The sequence below is a fragment of the Leucoraja erinacea genome, chromosome 15 (assembly GCF_028641065.1).
Source record: "Leucoraja erinacea ecotype New England chromosome 15, Leri_hhj_1, whole genome shotgun sequence".
NCBI classification, from domain to species: Eukaryota; Metazoa; Chordata; class Chondrichthyes; order Rajiformes; family Rajidae; genus Leucoraja; species Leucoraja erinaceus.
In genome coordinates, this window is record NC_073391.1 from 36,945,358 (window position 1) to 36,969,146 (window position 23,789).

Sequence of the window (23,789 nt, forward strand, 5' to 3'; positions counted from 1 at the left end):
AACTTGAAACTCTTAACCATTTTCACTTCAGCACCATTGAGGCTGGTTGGGTCATGTACTCAACCACACTTCCTGCAGTCGATAACTAGCTCCTTCATCTTGCTGACATTGAGGGAGAGGTTGTTCCCTCTCAGCATGTTACTAAGTTCTCTATCTCCTTCCAACATTCCAACAAAGGCCAACATTTGTAATTATTTTTGCTGTTTCTGCATGCTGACTTTGTGTCTCAGATCGCTTTGTCTTGCAATATTTTGTAGTTTTGCTCCATGTACAAAAACATGCTCTTTCAACCTTCCTTCCAAAGGGAGAAACCTCTAATGTTCCCATTACATCCATCTGCCAACTGCTTACCTATTCATTTAACCTTACTATATCCCTTCATATCCTGAACTGCTCACACACACAGAATTGCCTTGACGATATCACAATTGTAAAGTGGGAAGACTAACCGTCAACTTCTGCTGAACATGATCCCACAAACTGCAATGGGTCTGTTACCAAATGATCTGCTTCGATGTTTCTGATCGTAGTGGTGAAGACATAAAGAAAACTCCCACCATGTTCAATTGGAAAAATGCCATGCAAATCGTCTTTTTTTTTTTTCTCACCTCCACTACTGCTTTTCCTGACCAACACACTTGTCTGCCTCTGCTCAATTGCAATGGCATCATATTCCACGACAACCAAACGAGCACAATCTAATGCTCATCACTTGCCCCTCCCTCCGCATGTGTGAGAGATGCGTACCCACACGCCCCTTGAAATGTCCTGCGCGTTATCAGGCAGTCCAGATTATGTGCCAGATATATCTTCACGAACAGCTGCAGTTTTCCCCTGTTATGTTTCTTTATGGCAGACCTAATGAGCTCTCGAACACAGAACTAATGTTTGGCCTCTGCTTGCAGAGAGCATGCACATTAACTTCCCTGTTCCTCTGGCCCATTTGCCAGAAGAACATCTCACCTCTTCAAGTGATTCCACGCTTTTTTCATGTCCAATCCAGAGGGCAGACAAAGGCTCTCGAGTAATGTTGTTTTATTCCTTTCAGATCCACTGCAGCATGCCTGCAGTATTACAGCAAAATGATTCATCAAGGCTACACAGTGTCTATCTCTGCACTTGCTCGAATAGATAATGACATGCTCACTTTAAACAGGGGCATGTTGGAATTAACACTGGTTACACTTAAACCTCTCTGCAGCATGCTATGCCCCAAAGGCAGTCGTGACATTATTAATGCAATATTGCATTACAGCTCTGTTCTCCTCTAGGCAGCTAATTAAGACAATATTAGTTCAAAACCTGACATGAGTGTAAAACTATCGACTCCTTTGCTTTGTACAGTCATATGTGCATTGCCCGAATTAATTAAATCGTTACAAACTCTAAAGAGAAATCCTACTCTGCAAATCATCTGGAAAATAAATGTTATTTGGCTATTTTTAAGGAGCTTTCTGATCTAACGCCTTTCATAACTGCTGGACTTCTCCAAACCTCTTCACCTCCTGTGTAGTAGGCTCAAAGGTAGTCACTGTTATAAGGTAGGAAAGAAAAGCAGCTTCGGATTCATGTTTAGCAAGGTTGCATAGCGAGCAATGTGATAATGATCAGCGATTCATGTTGGTAGAGGAATAATTATTGGCCAGAACACTGGGGAGAATATCTTGATCTTCTATGAAAGCTGAAAGGGATATTTTATACCCGCAGAGCTGGTAGCCAGCAACAGGGAACAAGGTGCAACCGAATATTCTATTTATAAAGCCAGTCGCAAGCATTTAAAGTTTAGTTTAGTTTGGGGATACAGCGCGGAAACAGGCCCTTCGGCCCACAGAGTCTGCGCCGACCAGTGATCCCTGCACACTAACACTATTCTACACAGGGCCAGCCTTAGGAGGTGCGGGGCTCATTTGGGAACAATTTTGCTGAGTCCCAGGTTCCCAGCCAAGGTCTGTAGAATCATAGAAATCTAAATAAAGTTTATTATAGACATTATATCTTTATGGTAGAATGGAAAGTAATCAAAATTTGCGCTTGAAAAGTGCCCGCGAGTTAATGGACCGAAGAGATCTAAGCTACATCTATCTATATTACTAAAAGTAAGATCTTGACCACTTCCTGTTTTCCTGTTTCATGATTTTTGAAAAAACGCTGCCACTTACGGCTGTGATTTTTGGCCATCTTACTCATAATCCCCCTCCGCTGCGCAGGACAAAAGGATTTTTCCCATCGACGAAAAATAAAAGATGTATTAATGTTTTTAAAAATGTTGGCATTCTCTCTGCTGCCCCTGCTGGTGGGAGGGGGGAGGGACTATAAAACCCGGAAGTGTTGTGCCTCACTCAGTCTCTGTAAGATAGAGGAAGCGAGAGGGTCACGTCTCTCTGAACTGTGAATAACACTGAACACAGGTCGACTCAACTGTGAGTGCCCTTAATGTGGTTTGAAAATGAAAATGTGGTTGCTTTGAAATGCTGCACTGCAAATGTTTGTTGGTGGTGGTAACTGCTTTGAAATGCTGCACTGCAAATGGTTGTTGGTGGTGGTAACTGCTTTGAAATGCTGCACTGCAAATGGTTGTTGGTGGTGGTAACTGCTTCCTGAAGTAAATTAACTGACAAACCAGTACACCTTTGGAGTGTGGGAGGAAACCAGTGCACCCGGAGAAAACCCATGCAGGTCACGGGGAGAAAGTACAAACTCCGTACAGACAGCACCCGTGGTCAGGATCGAACACGGGTCTCTAGCATTGTAAGGCAGCAACTTTACCGCGGCGCACCATGCCACCCCGATGCTTGATGCATATTGGTAGCACTGCTATGCAACTGCATTATGGACAGCGGTCAGTTGCATGATGAACAGATCGCACTACATCACTTTGACTGTAAATTTCGTTTAGTTTAGTTCAGATTAGTTTAGTTCAGAGATACAGCACAAAAACACGCTCATCAGCCCTCCGAGTCCACGCCAACCATCTATCACCCATTCACACTGATTTTATGTTATCCCACTTTCTCATCTACTTGCTACATGTTTGGGGCATTTTTTATAAAGTGGCCAATTAACCTAAAACTCAAACATCTTTGGGATGTGGGAGGAAACTAGACCACCCAATGGAAATCCATGCACTCACAATGAGAACGCAAACCCCACATAGACAGCACCCATGTTCAGGATCAAACCCAAGTCTGTCACAGTGAGGAAACAGATCAACTAGCTGCACCACTGTAATACTTTACTTTTTCATTTGTGAAGAGATCTTATCTGAGTACAATTTAGTGAAACTCATAGTTCCCTGTGCAAATAGAAGCCAGGTCATTCTTGTGTGGAACATTAAATGAAATGTTTGCTCAGGGCCTTCTCTCCAATGAATACCGACATCCTTTGGACCATCAGACATCTCTTGACATAGTTCTGGAAATGTTTGCAGGCTTTGTCCAGCTTCATGGGGCACACATGACGTTGCAGTGTATTAGTTGTCACAGGTGGCCCAGGATCTTATTGTATTCTAAGATCATGGTGACCTCCCACCTGGTATTTATTAGTTGGATTTGCAGAAAACTAGAGTAAATATGTTGCTGTGGAAGAAGGAACTACAGATGCTGGTTTACAACAAAGATCAACACAAATGCTGGAGTAAATCAGCGGGTCAGACAGGCATCTCTGGAGAGAAGCAATAGGTGACATTTGAGGTCAGGGATGTAGGGTCTCGACCCGAAACGTTGCCTATTCCTTTTCTCCAGAGATGCTGCCTATCCCGCTGAGTTACTCCAGCATTCTGTGTATATCTTTATTTTCACAGTGGCAATAATTTGTTGATGCATGTTGTATGTGAACTGACTTATTCCATGACACCACATTACTATATTAAAGCCCTGTCCCACGGTACGAGTTCATTCCAAGAGCTCTCCCGAGTTTAAAAAAAATCAAACTCATGGTAAGCACGGAGAATGAACGTAGCGGGTACGTCGGAGCTCGTGGACGTCTCTTAGCGGCCCGTAACGCTAATGGTAGGTGCTCGGGAAGACTCGCTAATATGGCCACAAACAGAATATCCACACGTAGATGATGCCTGCATAAGTGGGTTTTCCAAAAGGAATAGAGAGACTTGAGAAGCATTCTAAATCTCGTGTTACCATTCTTAATGATAAACTTAACATAATACAGAACATTGAACAGTACAGCACAGGACCAGGCCCTTCAGCCCACAATGTTTGTACTGAACATGATGCCAAGACAAACATTTATCGGCCTGCACTTAATACACATCCCTCCATTTCTGTATATCCATGTGCCTATCCAAAATCCTCTCAAACTCCACCCTTGCATCTGCCTCTACCACCATCTATGGCAGCCCATTCCAGTCACCCACCACTCTCTGGTAAAAGATTTGTCTTGCACCTCTCCTTTAAACTTTGCCCCCCCAACCAAAGCTGTCTCCTCTAGTATTTAATATTTTCATCCGTGGAAAAATGTTCTGACTGTCTACTTTATCTATTCCTCTCATGGTTTAATATACTTCTATCAGAGCTCCCTTCAACCTCCGGCATTCCAGGGAAAACAATCCAAGTCTGTCCAACCTCTCATTGTAGCTAATTCCCTCTAGTCTAGGTATTATTCTGATAAACCACCTCTGCCACCTTTTCAAAGCCTTCACATCCTCCCTATATTGGGGCGACCAGAACTTCCCACAATACGACAAATGCCAACTAATATTAACAAATTCAGTCCAATCCTATTCTTTTAAAAGATTTTACTGCGGAACAGTTTTTAAATGCTACTAGCCCTAATGAAGGTTTTTAAGCAGGGACGATGCATCTTTGGAGTTTGATGAGAGTTTCATTCCGTGACATTGGGACATAAAATGGACAGGGGAATGTGATAATCTTTTCTGAGATGAGGAAGAACTTTTCACCCAGAGGGTGGGGTTCAGGGAGGTGGAAGCCTTTAAAAATTTCCAGTTTTTTTGTCAAGGGGAACGGGGAGAGGCAGGGATCTGCAGACCCCTCCTGGACAATGGGCCAGCAAATCCCACCTTGGACTGACCTCCCCCAGGAGATCACGAGGTTCTTGGGGTGGAGAGGGGTGATAGCGGTATAAAGGGGAGGGTAGTGTCTTGTGTTCTGTGTCTTGTGTGTATAAGCTGTACATGAGCGAATGGCGGTGCGGGCTCGAGACCTGGTGGGCACCTACTTTCATTATGTCAGCAGGGCCAGAGAGACATAAAATTATGAATTCTCTGTGGCCAAATTCCGCTGAACAGGCACAGAAGGCAGTAGAGGCTGTACATAAATCACTGGAATTTTCCACAGAGAGTAGAGGTCACTGGATTTAGGTAGATTTATTAGGGCTAAAGGAATCAGGGGATCTGGGGAAAATGCAGGAACGGGGTACTGATTTTAGTTGATCAGCTATGATCATATTGAATGGCGGTGCTGGGCCAAATGGCCTACTCCTGCACCTATTTGTCTATGTTCTATGTTTCTATGTCTGTGGCAATGAATTCCACAGATTCACCATCCTCGACTAAAGAAATTCCTTCTCATCACCTTTCGAAAGGTACATCTTATTCTAATGCTTTGGCCTTTGATCCTAGTCTCTCCCATTAGTGGAAACATCTTCTCCACATGCACTCTATCCAGGTGTATTTGTAACCTCAGGAGAACCTGTATGGAGTTTGTGGTGCAATTGTTAATATAACCATATAATCTTATAACCATATAACAATTACAGCACGGAAACAGGCCATCTCGGCCCTACAAGTCCGTACCAAACAATTATTTTCCCCTAGTAACATCTGCCTGCACTCAGACCATAACCCTCCATTCCTTTCCCATCCATATACCTATCCAATTTATTTTTAAATGATAAAATCGAACCTGCCTCCACCACTTCCACTGGAAGCTCATTCTACACAGCTACCACTCTCTGAGTAAAGAAGTTCCCCCTCATATTACCCCAAAACTTCTGTCCCTTAATTCTGAAGTCATGTCCTCTTGTTTGAATCTTCCCTACTCTCAATGGGAAAAGCTGATCCACATCAACTCTGTCTATCCCTCTCATCATTTTAAAGACCTCTATCGTCCCCCCATAACCTTCTGCGCTCCAGAGAATAAAGACCTAACTTATTCAACCTTTCTCTGTAACTTAGTTGCTGAAACCCAGGCAACATTCTAGTAAATCTCCTCTGTACTCTCTCTATTTTGTTGACATCCTTCCTATAATTGGGCGACCAAAATTGTACACCATACTCCAGAATTGGTGTCACCAATGCCTTGTACACTTATAACATTACATCCCAACTTCTATACTCAATGCTCTGATTTATAAAGGCTAGCATGCCAAAAGCTTTCTTTACCACCCTATCTATATGAGATTCCACCAGGGAACTATGCACAGTTATTCCTTGATCCCTCTGTTCAACTGCATTCCTCAATTCGCTACCATTTACCATGTACGTCCTATTTTGATTTGTCCTGCCAAGATGTAGCACCTCACACTTATCAGCATTAAACTCCATCTGCCATCTTTCAGCCCATTCTTCCAAATGGCCTAAATCTCTCTGTAGACTTTGGAAATCTACTTCATTATCCACAGCACCACCTATCTTAGTATCATCTGCATACTTACTAATCCAATTTACCACACCTTCATGCAGATCATTGATGTACATGACAAACAACAGTGGACCCAACACAGATCCCTGAGGCACCCCACTAGTCACCTGCCTCCAACCTGACAAACAGCCATCCACCATTACTCTCTGGCGTCTCCCATTCAGCCACTGTTGAATCCATCTTGCTACTCCTGCATTTATACCCAACAATTGAACCTTCTTAACCAACCTTCCATGAGGAACCTTGTCAAAGGCCTTACTAAAGTCCATATAGACAACATCCACTGCTTTACCCTCATCAATTTCCTTAGTAACCTCTTCAAAAAATTCCAGAAGATTAGTCCAACATGACCTTCCAGGCACAAATCCATGTTGACTGTTCCTAATCAGACCCTGTTTATCCAGATGCTTATATATATTATCTCTAAGTATATTTTCCATTAATTTGCCCACCACTGAAGTCAAATTAACAGGTCTATAATTGCTAGGTTTACTCTTAGAACCCTTTTTAAACAATGGAACAACATGCGCATTACGCCAATCCTCGGCACTATTCCCGTTTCTAATGACATTTGAAATATTTCTGTCATAGCCCCTGCTATTTCTACACTAACTTCCCTCAATGTCCTAGGGAATATCCTGTCAGGACCTGGAGAATTATCCACTTTTATATTTTTGAAAAGTGTCAGTACTTCTTTTTCTTTGAATCTTATAGCTTCCATAGCTACTCTACTCGTTTCCATTACCTCACATAATTCAATATCCTTCTCCTTGGTGAATACCGAAGAAAATAAATTGTTCAATATCTCCCCCATCTCTTTTGGCTCTGCAGATAGCTGTCTACTCTGACTCTCTAATGGACCAATTTTATCCCTTATCCTTTTGCTATTAGAAACCCTTTGGATTTACTTTCACCTTACCTTATATCTTCTTTTAGCTTTTGTAATTTCTTTCTTAAGATTCTTTTTACATTCTTTATACTTCTCAAGCACCTAATTCACTTCATGCTGCCTATATTTATTGTAGATCTCTCTCTTTTTCCGAACCAAGTGTCCAATTTCCCTTGAAAACCATGGCTCTTTCCAATTTTTACTATTTCCTTTCAACCGAACAGGGACATAAAGATTCTGTACTCTTAAAATGTCCCCTTTAAATGTCCTCCATTTCTCTTCTACATCCTTCCCATAAAACAAAATGTCCCAATTCACTCCTTTTAAATCATTTTGCATCTCATCAAAGTTAGCCTTTCTCCAATCAAAAATCTCAACCCTAGGTCCAGTTCTGACCCTCTCCATAATTATATTGAAACTAATGGTATTGTGATCACTGGACCCGAAGTGCTCCCCAACGCATACCTCCGCCACCTGACCTGTCTCATTTCCTAACAGGAGGTCCAGCACTGCCCCTTCTCTAGTAGGTACCTCTATGTATTGCTGCAAAAAACTATCCTGCACACATTTTACAAACTCCAAACCATCCAGCCCATTTACAGAATGTGTTTCCCAGTCTATGTGTGGAAAATTGAAATCTCCCACAATCACTACCTTGTGCTTACTACTAATATCTGCTATCTCCTTACATATTTGCTCTTCCAATTCTCGCTCCCCATTTGGCGGTCTATAATACACCCCTATAAGTGTTGCTACACCTTTCCCACTTCTCAGTTCCACCCAAATAGCCTCCCTAGACGAGCCCTCCAATCTATCCTGCCAAAGCACTGCTGTAATATCTTCCCTGACAAGCAATGCAACACCTCCACCTCTTGCCCCTCCAATTCTATCACACCTGAAGCAACGAAATCCTGGAATATTTAGTTTCCAATCACAGCCCTCCTGCAACCATGTTTCACTGATCGCCACAACGTCATACTTCCAGGTGTCAATCCAGGCTCTAAGCTCATCCACCTTTCTTACAATGCTCCTAGCATTAAAATATGCACATTTAAGAAACCCACCGCCTCTTATTCTCTGTTTATTTTCTTTTTCTTCTTTCTCCCCTAGATTTTGGGTCCGAGTGCTTCCCTTCTCTGCCTCCTGCCTCACACTCTGTCTACTAGCTTTCTCTATTTGAGTCCCTCCCCCCAACCATTCTAGTTTAAAGTCTCCCCAGTAGCCTTTGCAAATCTCCCCGCCAGGATATTGGTCCCCTTCGGGTTCAAGTGCAACCCGTCCTTTCTGTACAGGTCACACCTTCCCCAAACGAAATCCCAATGATCCAGAAACTTGAATCCCTGCCCTCTGCACCAGTCCTTCAGCCACGCATTTATCCTCCACCTCGCTCCATTCCTACTCTCACTGTCGCGTGGCACAGGCAGTAATCCTGAGATTGTTACTTTTTTGGTCCTTTTCCTTAACTCTCCTCCTAACTCCCTAAATTCTCCCTTCAGGACCTCTTCCCTTTTTTTACCTATGTCATTGGTACCTATATGTACCACGACCTCAGGCTCCTCTCCCTCTGATTTCAGGATATCTTGGACGCGTTGAGACACATCCGAGACCCTGGCACCAGGGAGGCAGACTACCATCCGGGTCTCCCGACTGCATCCACAGAATCGCCTATCCGACCCCCTAACTATAGAGTCCCCAATTACTATTGCCCTCCTCTTTTTTTCCCTACCTTTCTGAGCAACAGGGCCGGTCTCTGTGCTGGAGGCCCGTCCGCTGTCGCTACCCCCGGGCAGGTTGTCCCCCCCAACCGTACTCAAACAGGAGTACTTATTTTCAAGGTGTACAGCCACTGGGGTACTCACTCGTCCCTGCCTCTGCCCCTTGCCCTTCCTAAGCGTGACCCACATGTCTGTCTCCCGTGGTTTTGGAGTGACCACCTCCCTATAACTCCTCTCTATGACCTCCTCACTCTCCCTGACCAGACAGAGGTCATCGAGCTGCTGCTCCAGGATCCTAATACGGTCCCTTAGGAGCCCCATCTCGATGCACCTGGCGCAGATGTGGACGTCTGGAGGGCTATCCGACTCCATGACCTCCCACATCTGACATCCAGAACAGTAAACTGCCCTGGCCCTCATTCTCCCGCCTTACCCTGGATACAATACAAGTACAATACAATACAAACTGCTGGAAGAAATCAGCAGGGAACTGACTCACAATCAGCTGCTCACTCTTGTCCTTTAAACTGTACCTTTACTAAAAAAAAAGCACTGTACCCTTAGCTCACTGTACCTTTACTAAAGCACTGTACCTTTAACCAGAAAGCAGAAATGCTAACCTGAGGTTGCACCCAATCAGCTGCTTCCTCTAGTCTGCTTCTACCAATCAGCGGCTTCCACCAGAACCCTTCCTATGAAGTGTGGAACGTTACAGATTTCGGGAAAGCCCCGCGCTCGATTTAAAAACTCACCGCCCAGAAACTCCTCCTCTTGCTCCAACGGCTCCAGAGCCAATTGTTAATGGAGGTGGTGACATCAAATTGATTGGGCTACATGGCGTTAGTGGCAAGTACTGATACTCCGGAGTAACGACGGAAGACAGTGTTGATACACTTGCGTGGAAATAGTGATAGAGTGCCAAAGAGAGTGATACAGTACTGATACTCCAGAGTAATAATGGAACACAGTATTGATATCCCTGTTTAGAAATAGTGATAGAGTGTCAGGATACCAATGTGAAGAGAGCAATGGAGTATTGACTCTCTCAGGTGGCTTTGGTTATGAGCTTCTTTGTCATTCCTGGAGGCACTTTGCTAACCCCAGTGACTGTGATACATGAAGCAATAACTTGTTTAAATGATCTGTTTTGTAACAATGTGAGAGGTACAGGCTTGTCGTGGGATGCAATAAAAACAAATATTTTATGTGCAGGGAGAAACATTGCGATAAGTTATGAATGAATTTAATTGTTTCATTAGAAGGGAGCTAAATAGCAATCTTAATTTGTTTTCCTCTTGATTTGTAGCAAATAGGTCTGCAGGTTGAGTAAAGATGGCATTTAGTGTTCAGGTCCGGGGGAAATATTGCGTTCCAGTTAATTTAATTGCATATGCCTATGAGGTTAATTACAGCGGTGTATTATATCCTCCTACATACTGTATGGTATCGAAATTAGTAATAAAAATGTGAAAACATTTATTTACATGTCTTCATTACCCCACCCTCCTACTGACAGTCATAGTCATAGAGTGATACAGTGTGGAAACAGGCCCTTCGGCCCAACTAGCCCACACCAGCCACCATGTCCCAGCTACACTAGTCCCACCTGCCCGCGTTAGGTCCATATCCCTCCAAAGCTGTCCTATTCATATCCTTGAACAAAGTCCTGACATAATCACAATTGTCAATATGATAAGCTGTGCGAAGGACCAAGCCCAAGATATATTACTCCTGATAGCGTGCAGCCTGTCTCCAGACATGTATGCAGCCTGCTGTCTGTCTCTAGACATTGATACAGACTACTCTCTGTCTCCACACATACATATAGCCTGATGTTTGTCTCCAGACATCTATACAGTCTGTTCTCTGCCTCTGGACGTTTATACAGCCTGCACTCTGTCTTCAGACCTTTATACAGCCTGTCTCTAGACATTTATACAGACTGCTCTGTCTTCAGGCATTTATACAGTCTGTCTCCAGACATTTATAGACTGCTCACTGCCAGACATTTATACAGACTGCTCTTTGTCTCCAGACATTTTTGCAGCTTGCTGCCTATCTCCAGACATTTACTGTATACAGCTTGCTTTCCGTCTCCAGACATTTATACAGGTTTGGTGTCTGAATCCAGATATTCCTGCAACCTATCATTCATCTCCGGATATATATATATATACAGCTTGCTGACTATTTCCAGATATCTACATAGCTTTCTTTCCATTTAATATTTGATGCATTTGCTATTAAGTCTCAATGACCGAACACCTTTGCTGCTCCTCACGGTTTCCCAAGCTGGCATACTGTAGAATTACCAAGCCAAGCAGAGACGTGCTGCAGCACTGAACAAGACACGGAACAGAACATTCACCCCCAGCAAGTCTGTGCCAGCTCTCCACCTTGCTATCCATGACTAGTCCCTGGCCCCGTGTCCATGGTGTGTAAACTTTTCATCGCATTCATTTCATCGAATACCTTCTTGAATCCTGCCTCCACCACATCTGCAGCCAGTGCACTCCAACTTCCAACCGCACCATATTCATAACTTTTTTCCTCATGTTGCTGTCGACTCTCGTCCCCTTTATTTTATGCCTATGAAACATGGGGTTGGAGATTTTTGCAGCAGCAGTAAATATAGAAAATGGACGCAAGTTGTGTGTGCACACAACAATGATGTCTAATCTTCCTGCTGCATGCTGGAGGAAATGAGAGCTCAAAACAGGAGGGAGGAGAGGAGTGGTGGCGATAGAGCCTATATTGTGCAAATGGAAATTGCAGAGGAGAGGCCACGGAGAGGACTGGCTTCCCTGTGTAACCTTACATAGGGTGACCTGAGAGTCAAAGCTGAATGAAGTCCATCCTTGTCAATAAACAATAGACAATTGACAATACGTGCAGGAGTAGGCCATTCGGCCCTTCGAGCCAGCACCGCCATTCAATGTGATCATGGCTGATCACCCACAATCAGTACCCCATTCCTGCCTTCTCCCCATATCCCCTGACTCCGCTATCTTTAAGAGCTCTATCTAACTCTTTCTTTAAAGCATCCAGAGAACCAGCCTCCACCGCCTTCTGAGGCAGAGAATTCCACAGACTCACAACTCTCTGGGTGAAAAAGAATTTTCTCATCTACATTCTAAATGGCTTACCCCTTATTTTTAAACTGTGGCTCCTGGTTCTGGACTCCCCCAACATCGGGAACATGGGGATTCGATGAAAATTTGTCCAGAGACTGTGCTTACCTGAAGCACTCAGCTAGAAAAGCCCTGGCATCCCAGGCAGCATAACCAGTTCAGCTTCTCAACTTCCTCTACTTCCCCTTCCTCCTTCTCCTTGAGTTCATATGCAGAGCAGTACACAGGCAGATGGACACAAAAATCTGGAGTAACACAGCGGGACAGGCAGCATCTCTGGAGAGAAGGAATGGGTGACGGTTCGGGTCGAGACCCTTCATCGGACTGAAAGTCACGGGAAAGGGAAACGAGAGGTATAGATGATACCTCGCCATCCTCCATCTCCGTTCCCTCTCGCTCCACCCCTCCCCCCCCAAGACGCACCAGCTTCTCGTTATCACCCAACAAACAGCTAACAATGACCTGATTCCTTTATCATCGTTACCTTTTTGCATATTTTTCATTCATTGGTTTATATTTCTCCGCATCATCGTTTATATCTCTTGTTTCCCTTTCCCGCAGTATACAGGCACGGGGCCAGGTTTAATGGTGGGGTGAACTTAGGTTTCAGTGGGCCACATGGGTCACAGAAGGAGGTTGAAAACGACTCCCTTTGCCTCCTCCTGACTACAAGTCAGCCTGCAAACTCAGAGAGGTGAGCGAGAGAGTCTGTGAGGCTGTGATAGAACGACAGCCTCACAGAAGCTTCATGGGATCTGCCGTTCTCCTGCATAAATGGTTGCATGGGAACCTGCCAGTCAAGGATGTGCAAGTCCCTGCTGGTTTAGACTAGCTTCATGGGCAAAGTTTACACAATGGCAGGTACTGACAAACTGTACATTGATGCCCTCCTTTATACATTTATCTGCAGCTGAATGAGACACCGTGAATTTAAATTGATAAAGAGGTGAGGGTGGTCATCATTTCCATGTGGCCAATGTATTTAGAAGGGAGCAGGTCTCTTCTGATAGGCTTGAGATAACTGCTGCAGAAAATCCTCGTCTCTGGAACACTGCTGGTCCAAGAGATCTGGGAAGCTGAAGCTATACTTTACAGGTAACGAGTCACAACACTGAGCATGGGCAACACTTCAGCAACCTTACTCTGCAGGAGGCAACTGCAGATGCGAACTCAATCTGAAGAAGGGTCTCGATCCCAATTCCTTTTCTTCGGAGATACTACCTGATCCGCTGAGTTACTCCAGCACATTGTGTCTGTCAACCTTGCCCTGCAACTCCATGAGTGAGGAGACAACAGCAACATGCTGCCGTGGAGAAACAGAGTCAAGAGCAGAAAAGGGGTCGGCAGAGCAGTGATGAATAACTCCTGATTCCTGTGTCTGCATCCATATCTCTGCTGGCAAAGCCCCTACTGCACCCATTCCTGCCATCCACCCACCTATTTTGCTTCTCCGAACTGCTGCCTTCTCCGCTACTTGCCTTCCGCCCATTAATCCCCACTCCCACCATCCTTCTCCCTCCCTTCGCTCTCTCGTTATATTCTCTCTCTTGGTCCTCCTGTCTCCCAATACCATTCCTGTTCCATGACTCCTCTCTCCCTTCACCACCACTCTAGCTCCCTCCTATTTCAATCATTCTTCTCTCCCACCCTCTTCCTTCCCGAGCAAAAAGCAAAGTGCTGGAGGAACTCAGCAGCTCAGGCAGCATCTGTGGAGGGAATGGGCAGAGTTTCAGGTCAGCATTCTTTTTCAGAGATAGAGTAATTTTACTTCGGAGTCACGTGAGTGACTTCGTGAAGAACCCCGCTTCCACGCATGCGTGTCATATCGCTACACGCATTGCAACGAGTCACACAGAGGGGAACGGCGTTCCCCAAGCGGGAGAATTTGAAAGTCGGGAACAGCAGGTAAGCGACTCTGCGTTTTCCCTCTTTTACTACTTACTTTTAGGTGGCTGCGGAAAGCTGGCGGGGAGACCCGTGGAGGGCGAGCAGCCAGCAGCAGCAGCAGCACGAGTTCCCTGGAGGGGAACAACCTGAGCCCGACTTTGCTCCCGCACCGGCAAAATTCACCTCTCGGCCGGGCGGGAAGCAAAGTAAAAAAGGTCCCGTATGCCAGTCTCAAACGAGACTGGCTTGGGACCAGTCGCTAGCAGCCAGCGCAGAGGCTGCGGGACATCTGCCACCTGGCAACGGTGAGGCATTACGGGTGCCCAGTGTAAACCAATGCATTTGGCAGCATATGGGGACGAACATCAGGAACCAGGACCTCAAGATCCAGAGAGCCTTAAAGGGATTGACGGAAGGCATCATAGAATACACTCGCACCCTGGACTAAATGTAGGTAACCAAAGACCATCTAGACGCACTAGCTCTGTTTAGTAATATGCAATATGATCTGAACTACACATGGAAGGCGGCCATTCAGCCAGCACTGGGACCCCAAAAAATGCTACCATTTGCAAACAAAGAACCGTGAGTGGACAAAGCCAAGACACTGGGGCTCATCAAGGCCAGCGCAAGGGCCTATTTTGGAGCATGATACCGGCCACAGGCAACGCCATAAATAATGTGGCTCATACCAGTGGCAGTGCTAGAAATCAATAACCCGCAGGATCCTTTTTTAGGGTATGGCCAGGGCGGCCACCCTGGAAGATGCGGGAACCTCAACCTCCCACACAACCCCGAACAAGAGATATCAAACCAGAACCTCCTTTGTCAAAAAACCAAGGAAATAACACAACCACCGGTAACCATGGAGGTAGGTGGGTGGGGTTTTCTTCTGTTTAAAATAGGGACCTATGATGGTAGGGGAGGTTACAACACTACAGTTATGTATGGTGTATAATCTCAGCAGTATTCAGGGTTATCTGATAAGATTTACTCATTCCAATAACCACAGTACAACATACACCAGAAGGGCATTTTGTCCTTACATAAACCAAACAATCTAAAACCCACATGGTCTACAAAAATTGTACACAAAAGATGTGATTGAGCATACTTTTCATGGAACATTAGAATTGTATCAAACATATTTATTAAAAATAAATAGAGTAGGGTTGCAGGATTATCATTGATTTTAACCCTAAACACATTTGTTCTAGATATTCATTTTAAGATGGATACTCTTTTTTCTTGATAAGACTTGGTGTCAGCTGCGGGTTTTCTATATGGCAGGCATTGACTCAAAAGAGGAACTTTGGCAATAGAGCTTCCAATAGGGGCAATCATTAGCTCCAATATTATTTACTAAAATTCTAAAACCAGCTTGGCATTGTTATGTAACAAAGCCATAGGGTGATGTTTTTCCCCCGTTCGGCCCCATCAATGGGGTACTAGGGATAATTCAACTACACTCGGCATCTGGAATTCTCAGAGTTCCGACTGACCTTCTAAATCATGGTATTCGGTCATACAGGGGATGGTTTAGAACCATGTTCCCTATTGAACATAGCCAAAAAATTATTAATTTTCCAGTGACTGGAGGCTGTCATCCATGCCATAAGACTATGGATTATGGATTTATAGAGTCTAAAGACCCACTGCACGGCATTGGGCTGTCAGACAGGACGATGAATCTCATCTCATCTGCACTAAGACTGTCAACACGGAAGCAGTACCTTTGGACATCAAGAAATGGGGCATATACTGCTTGGACAACAACCTCGACCAAAAGGCCAAGAACATTCTGGCCGTATTGGAATTTTTACAAGCCTCCATTATGATAATCGATGGAGCTACAGTGCCATCAATAGTGCCACAAGTGCACTCTCCAATTACCTATCACAAGGAACGGAGCGGCACGCGGTGGGAACGCACCCCTGGTAAGAAAACCAGGTACTCCGAAATCTGGGACGTGGGTGTTGTTTCTCAACATGCTGAGGAGCTTGTAGCTCATAACAGCGTTGTCACTTCAGTAACAGACCAGGAAGATGGTTATGCTCATGGTGTTATTTACCGCACAACAAGTCCAGCCATTAAGCAAACTGAGCCTGGACTCCCTGATCATCTCACCGAGAAACTGGTGTTGTCATACAGGATTTAATAAAAGAAAACAGATCGGGTTTCCTCAGGTCAAGTGTTTGAATTTATGGTACACCCATATGGCAAACGACGGTGTATAGCAAGACACATCTAACAATATATGGAATATACTAAGAACATTCGAGGTCAGAAAATGGAGTTGTTTATCTCTTAAAAGAAACCGCATGAAAGGGTCACGACTCAAACTATATTAGGTGGCTAAAATAGGTCCTAAAAATGACACTAATGTTTTAACTCTCATTCCACCAGGGCTGCAGCAACATCCGCAGCAAAAATTTGTACAGGTACCCACAGACCAAATCCTCAGAATGGCAGGATGGTCATTCAAAAAGGGTTTTTCCACAGGTTTTTATAATAAACCAGTTAAATTTTGGAGCCATCATTTGTATTAAGAAGACATTTTATGTCCAACAAAATAATTGCCCGAAAGGTTACAGGGCTATGATTCTCAAATTTAAAAAAAATGTTATATAATTTTTTCATTATACCACACAACTCTTTGTATAATTGTGTTTTAAAATTACTAATGATGCTCTCTCCCAATACCCAAGGCAGTTGTGAAGCATGGACTCGTTCCACGGCATGAGGTCACAGAGCTTTGAAATCTTCACGAAGTCACTCACGTGACTCCGAAGTAAAATAGTAAGATTAAACGAGAACTTACCAGTTTGAAGTTTGATCTGTATTTTATGAGGAGTTACGATGAGGGATTTCGTGCCCTCCGCTCCCACCCTCTTATGATCATATCAAAAACTGGTATCTCTTTGATAATCTTACTATGTTAGATCATTATAGGTTCCTGTGACCTCACACCGCTGCTTTGAAGAATGACACGCATGCGTGGAAGCGGGGTTCTTCACGAAATCCCTCATCGTAACTCCTCATAAAATACAGATCAAACTTCAAACTGGTAAGTTCTCGTTTAATCTTACTATTCTTGATTAGTACAGGTGTCAGAGGTTATGGGGAGAGGGCAGGAGAATGGGGTTAGGTGGGAGAGATAGATCAGCCATGGTTGAATGACGGATTAGACTTGATGGGCCAAATGGCCTAATTCTACTCCTATTCCTTATGACCTTATGACTGATGGATGTAGTTCATACCAGTCTCTTCCTTCCTCATATGAACTACATGGAGTGAAAGTCTGTAACAATGAATCCAGGTTTTGCATTAAAGTCTACCTACCCGGTGTTTCACTCAAAATAAATCTTGTGTTTTCTGTGTTGTGCTATGTTGATAATTCCACTCATTGAAAATTCAAAGTAGCATTAATCGCAAGATGTTAAATGGGACTAAAAAATATTAGTGGAGATTCTAATCCTGTGACTGCTTGTTCATCCACTAAATCCGTGAAATCTAAACCTCCGTTAACTGGATGGATTACACAGTCGTTTTGTAGACTTCATGACGTTTATAGAGATTAGTGGGATATGGATACAAATTAATACATCACTGGGCTCTGTGACTCAGTCTGTGCAAAGTGCATCCAAGCCTGACTTTCTGCATTTGCACTTACACCATTTTGGTGCAGTTAATGCACTGGAGATTTATACTATTTATCATATTTTGTGCCAATCATTTTAAATCTGTTCCTCCTATGTTGTTAATAATTCTGGTAAGCGAACTTTTTTCTTTTCCATGCACTTTATCTCCACCCCTGATCATTTTGTACACCTCCTTTCCTCCTTTGCTTCTTCAGTTCCAAAGAAAATAAGCCTAACCTGGTCAATCTATCCAAGTTTGACAATATCCTTATACATCTCCCAGAGAGATAAGTCAATCATCATAGAAACGGGCCCTTCTTTCTCTCGGTGCCCCCCCACACTCCTGTTCGACATAGATACTGTGGCCTGCTCCTGTGCTGTATTGCCCTGTTCTATATATGTACTCAAACCATATGAACATCGTCCACCAGGTGGCGCTTTGAAGGCAACCTCGCCTACAGTCTGACTAGCACTCTGATCTAACAGGCTGATCTAGCACTCTGGTGCCAGGATAACAGCCTCCTCTTGAACATCAAAAAATACGAAGGAGCTGATCATGGACTTTAGGAGGGCACATCATCCGAGGACGTACACTCCATTGAGGATAAATGGGGATCCTGTGGATAGGGTGAACTGTTTTAAATATCTGGGAGTCCACATCTCTGAGGATATGACATGGGCATCACACACCTCAGCACTCGTGAATAAGGCAAGGCAGCGCCTTTACCACCTCAGGCAATTGAGGAAATTCAGAGTGTCTCCGAGGATCCTCCAGTGCTTCTACGCAGCGGCGGTGGAAAGCATCTTGTCCGGGAACATTACCATCTGGTTTGGGAATTGCTCTGCCAAGGACAAGAAGGCTCTGCAGAGAGTAGTGCGTTCGGCCGAACGCACTATGGGAACTTCACTCGCCCCCTTGCAGGAACTATACAACAGGAGGTGCAACTCCAGAGCAAATAAAATCATGGGAGACCCCTTCCACCCCTGCAACGGGCTGTTCCAGCTGCTACGGTCAGGCAAACGCCTCCGTTGCCATGCGGTGAGAACGGAGAGGTTGAGAAGGAGTTTCTTCCCAGAGGCAATTCGGACCGTAAACGCCTATCTCACCAGGGACTAACTCTACTGAACGTTTTTCCTTCCATTATTTATTATGTAAAAGAATATGTGTGTTATGATTGTGTTTATAATTTGTTTGGTTGTTTTGTTGTTTGTCTTTTGCACAAAAGTCCGCGAGCATTGCGCTTTCATTTCACTGCACATCTCGTATGTGTATGTGACAAATAAACTTGACTTGACTTGACTTGACTTGACTGTCCTTTCGTCATTATTTGTTGTTAATTTTAGTGTAAAAAGTATGTGTTAATATTCTCTGGTTTATTTTATGTGGGGTGTGGGTGGGGTAGGGGGTTGAGGGAAACTTTTTTTTTCCAATCTCTTACCTTCCCGGAGATGCGATTGTTTTCCGAATCGTATCTCTGGTCACTTTGCGGCCTAACATCATGGAGCTGGAGGCCTTGCTCGGGACTGACATTAAGCCCCACCGCGGGCGTGGACTTACCATCGGAGCCGAATCCTTACCTGGGATGGACGCTCCAACAGCGGCTTGCGGACTTTAACATCAAGCAGTTCGCAGTCTCGAGTTGAGACCGACGTCGGGAAGCTCCAAAACCACACAACGTTCGACTAGCCCTAATCCAGGGTAGATCGCCCGGTGCGGGGAAACTGAGATTCCCCCCGATGCAGGAACTTGATCGCCCCAATGAGGAGGTCCGCCGCTGGCTATGGGAGTAAGATCGTCCCATCAACGGAAGGTTAGAGGCTCCCGACTGCTGGAGGACAGATTGAACTTTTTTTCGCCTTCCATCACAGTGAGGAATGTGGAGGAGTCACTGTGGTGGATGTTCATGTTAAAATGTATTTTGTGAGTTTTGTTGCTTTTTATTAGTATGACTGTATGGAAAATCAAATCCCTCGTATGTTGCAAAACATACTTGGCTAATAAAGTATGATCATGGTTACAATTATGTTAAGAGTGTAGGAAGGAACTGCAGATGCTGGTTTACACCAAAGATAGACCCGTTTCTCTGCTTTTATATGCTAACTAAAGACGGGTCTCGACCCAAAACGTCACCCATTCCTTCTTTCTGGAGATGTGCCTGTCCCACTGAATTACTCCAGCATTTTGTGTCTATCTTTAGTCTTGAAAAGTCTGGCATTAATATTTAGATTATGCTCCCAATCCTTGATACCCCAACCAACAGTTACAAATTGTCTTTATCATTTTACAACTGTCACTTTGGTAATGCCATTATTTGGTTCCAGATTCCCTGGGATAATTCTCAATTAAACATTTTGATTTTGACTCTGGCAAGCTCATTCCCATGCTCCCTTTTTACATCTCATCCTAGGTTTTGCCAGCGTTTACATTTATTCTCTTCTGCTCTGTAGAGAGAAAGCTGCAGATGAGATGAAAGTGGGACAAAGGCTGGTAAGTGATAGATAGTTAGAGAAGTGGGTGGGGGGGGGGGGTTGGGGGTTGGTGGATTGGCAGAGGGGTGGGCTAAGGCTATTATGAAAAGGTGTTGATAAGAATGGAAGGTTTGAAAGACGTATGAAATGTAACGCCAAAGGAAGGGAAAAATGGGACGGGGACAGGGTGGGGGGAGGTGGTGGCAGGGTGGTTAGGATAGCGAGAGAATGGGTGTACATCAAGGCCAGGAAAGAACCAGGTGAGACGAGGGAACTCCATTCAAGTGGATTATCATCAAAAATTGGAGAAGCGAATGTTCATACAATCTGGGTGTAAGCTACCCAAGTGGAGTATGAGGTACTATTCATCCCGTTTGTGTGTTGCTTCTGGCTATGGATGAGACCCAGGACTGTCATAGAAACAAAGAAAACATAGAAAAAAATAGGTTCAGGATTAGGTCATTCAGCCCTTCAATATGTTCATGGCTGATCATCCAAAACCTGTACCCCGTTCCTGCTTTTTCCCCATATCCCTTGATTCCTTTCGCCCCAAGAGCTAAATCTAACTCTCTCTGTCGGTATGGGAATGGGAGGGAGGGTTAAAATGGTTAGCAATCGGGAGATCCAGCAGACCTGTCTGAATTCTTTCATAAGCAGCTCCCTCTGGTCCACTGTGATTTTACATAACCATTCATCCAGTTCATCATGGACTGTCTCGGCTGCCATCGCACCAGAGTCAGTCTTAACTCAATCCAGAACTTCAGCTGTTTGACGTTTCTCTCTCTCAAACACTACATTGAACTCGTTAACATTATGGCCACTGTAAGATTCGTGTTCATGAACCAGTAGGCTGTTAACTAAATGTGGCTCATTACTCATTGCAAAATCTAGGCTTCTTCCCTTGATGGTTCCCAGACATATTCCCACAGTAAAGGATCGTTGACACAGTCAGCAATTAAAAAAATCTAGCATTAAAGCCACACTGCTTTTGTCGTTGTGGTTATTTAATTTTCATGTGAATGTATTGATTTCCTTGTTGCGGCCCTGTTGCAATCTGTGTGAATTAATAATCTTAGGAAATCTCATAAAATTCATTAATCTCACTCAGACATCAATGCAATTTGCAATTTCCACAAAACCACGGTGCCCCTTACACCCAAGATACCAACCCAGATTGGTTTTGCTGTTTCTGGTACATTTAGGCACCGTATCAAGTCTGCAAGGATGTTTTCAAGCCACCCCATGATGAGATAGGCAATAGAAGTTGGATGATCCAATAGGTTTTGTTCCTCGTAAACCCACATAGACATGAGGAGAATAGGCAAGCTCCACAAAAAAATCTGAGGTCAGGTATGAACCGAGGTTTGCAGGAGCTGTGAGGCTGGACATTTAAAGCCGACGGTGTCCAAGGAGAAATGTCTTGTTGGATCAGTGGTAGGGAACAAGAAGTAATGATTGAGATGTGTTTTGATAACTGAAAGGTTATTTGGGGTACAGTTCCTTATACTCACTGCCAAGTCTGTAGCTTTTTGTGGTTTGCATCAATAATTTCACAGCTGATACAAGTATTGGCTGCACGGACTGATCGTGAGGAACAAGTCAAGAAGAAGAAGTGTGTATTATTGTCATATGTCCTGGACGGGACAATGAAATTCTTACTTGCTGCAGCACAACAGAATATGTGAATATGTAAACGTTGTATATAACGGGAAAAAAAAGAAAAAGTTTAATAAATAACAAATATAGTGCAAATAACAAATAATAATATAGTCTTTTGCAGTTCAGAGCTCACAGCTTATTCATTGTACTTAATAGCCTGACGGCTGTGGTGACAAAGATGTTCCTGAACCTGGACGTTTCGGTCTTCAGGCTCCTGTAGCTTCTTCCTGATGGCAGTGGTGAGATAAGTGGCCAGGATGGTGTGGGTCCTTGATGATTTTGGCTGCCTTTTTTGAGGCAGCGACTATGATGGATCCCTTCGACGGTGGGTAGGTCAAAACCCAGTGATGGACTGGGCAGTGGTCACAACTTTTTGTAGTCTTTTTTGCTCATGGACGTTCAAGTTGCCGAACCAGGCCACAATGCAACCAGTCAGAATGCTCTCTACAGTGCACCTGTAGAGGTTTAGGAGAATCCTCTTCAACATGCCGAATCTCCGTGATCTTCTCAGGAAGTAGAGTCGCTGATGTGCCTTCTTTACAATTGCATCGGTGTGCTGGGTGCAGGAAAGGTCTTCTGATATATGCATGCCCAAGAATTTGAAGTTATTGACCCTCTCCACCATCGTCCCGTTGAAATAAACAGGATTGTGGGTCCTCATCCTTCCTCCACTATAGTCCACAAACAATTCCTTGGTCTTACTGATGTTGAGAGCCAGGTTGTTGTGCTGGCGCCATTTCGTCAGTCGGTCGATCTCACTTCTATACTCTGACTCGTCTCTATCTGTGATTCGTCCAACCACAGTGGTGTCAACGGAGAACTTGATGATGGAGTTCGCACTATGACCGTCTATGCAGTCATGGGTATAGAGTGAGTAAAGCAAGGGGCTGAGCACACAAGCCTTGAGGTGCTCCCGTATTAATTGTTACTAAGGATGAAGTGGGTCCTCCAATTCGAACAGACAGTGGTCTGTGGATGAGGAAGTCGAGGATTCAATTGCAGAGGGATGCGCAGAAGCCCAGTTCCTTGAGCTTGGTAACAAGCTTAGAATGGATGATGGTATTAAACACCAAGCTGTAACAAGTTGTAGACTTTGGGAAGATAGCAAAAAAGGGTAGGATATTGAAAAGGTTTGAGATTAGATTGGTATCTAGAAATATGTACTGGAAACAGGACCAGTTAATAAGGTGCAGGATATTTGTCTTAAATCATGGAGGCACAGTACTCATCTAAAAGCAGAGAGCTGTCACTAGGACTGTTAAACCCTAGTCAGTCACTGTGTATAGTTTAGCTTTAGTTTAGAGATATAGCACTGAAACAGGCTCTTCAGCCCACCGTGTCCACGCTGACCATCGATCACCCGTTCACACTAGTTCTATGTTTGCACTTTCTCATCTACTCCCTATGTATTAGGGAAATTTTACAGAGACCAATTAATCTGCAAACCTGCACATCTTTGAGATGTAGCAGGAAACTGAAACACTCGGAGGAAACACTTGCAGTAACCGGGAGAACAGGCAGCACCCGATGTCATGATTGAACCCGGGCTTCTGCCGCTGTGAGACACCAACTCTATCAGTGTGCCACCCCACCATTCGGGTAATCACATTATGGGAAGAATGTCATACCCATTAAAGAAGATAAGGAGGAGATTGAAAGGGATTATGCCAGGCCTGAAGAGGTTTAATTATGAAGACATTTTGAGGCTAGGGTTAATTTCTTTGGAAGCTAAGTGAAATATATGAAGCAATGTGAGAAGCAGATGGGTTTTAGAGGGAGGACCT

General features: G+C 44.2%; 1 protein-coding gene across 2 annotated transcripts in view; it reads left to right on the forward strand.

Annotated features, from left to right (window-relative positions):
* The window catches only part of LOC129704214 (catenin alpha-3-like), a 959,161-nt gene that overhangs the window by 875,291 nt on the left and 60,081 nt on the right, over positions 1-23,789 (forward strand). The window lies entirely within an intron of this gene.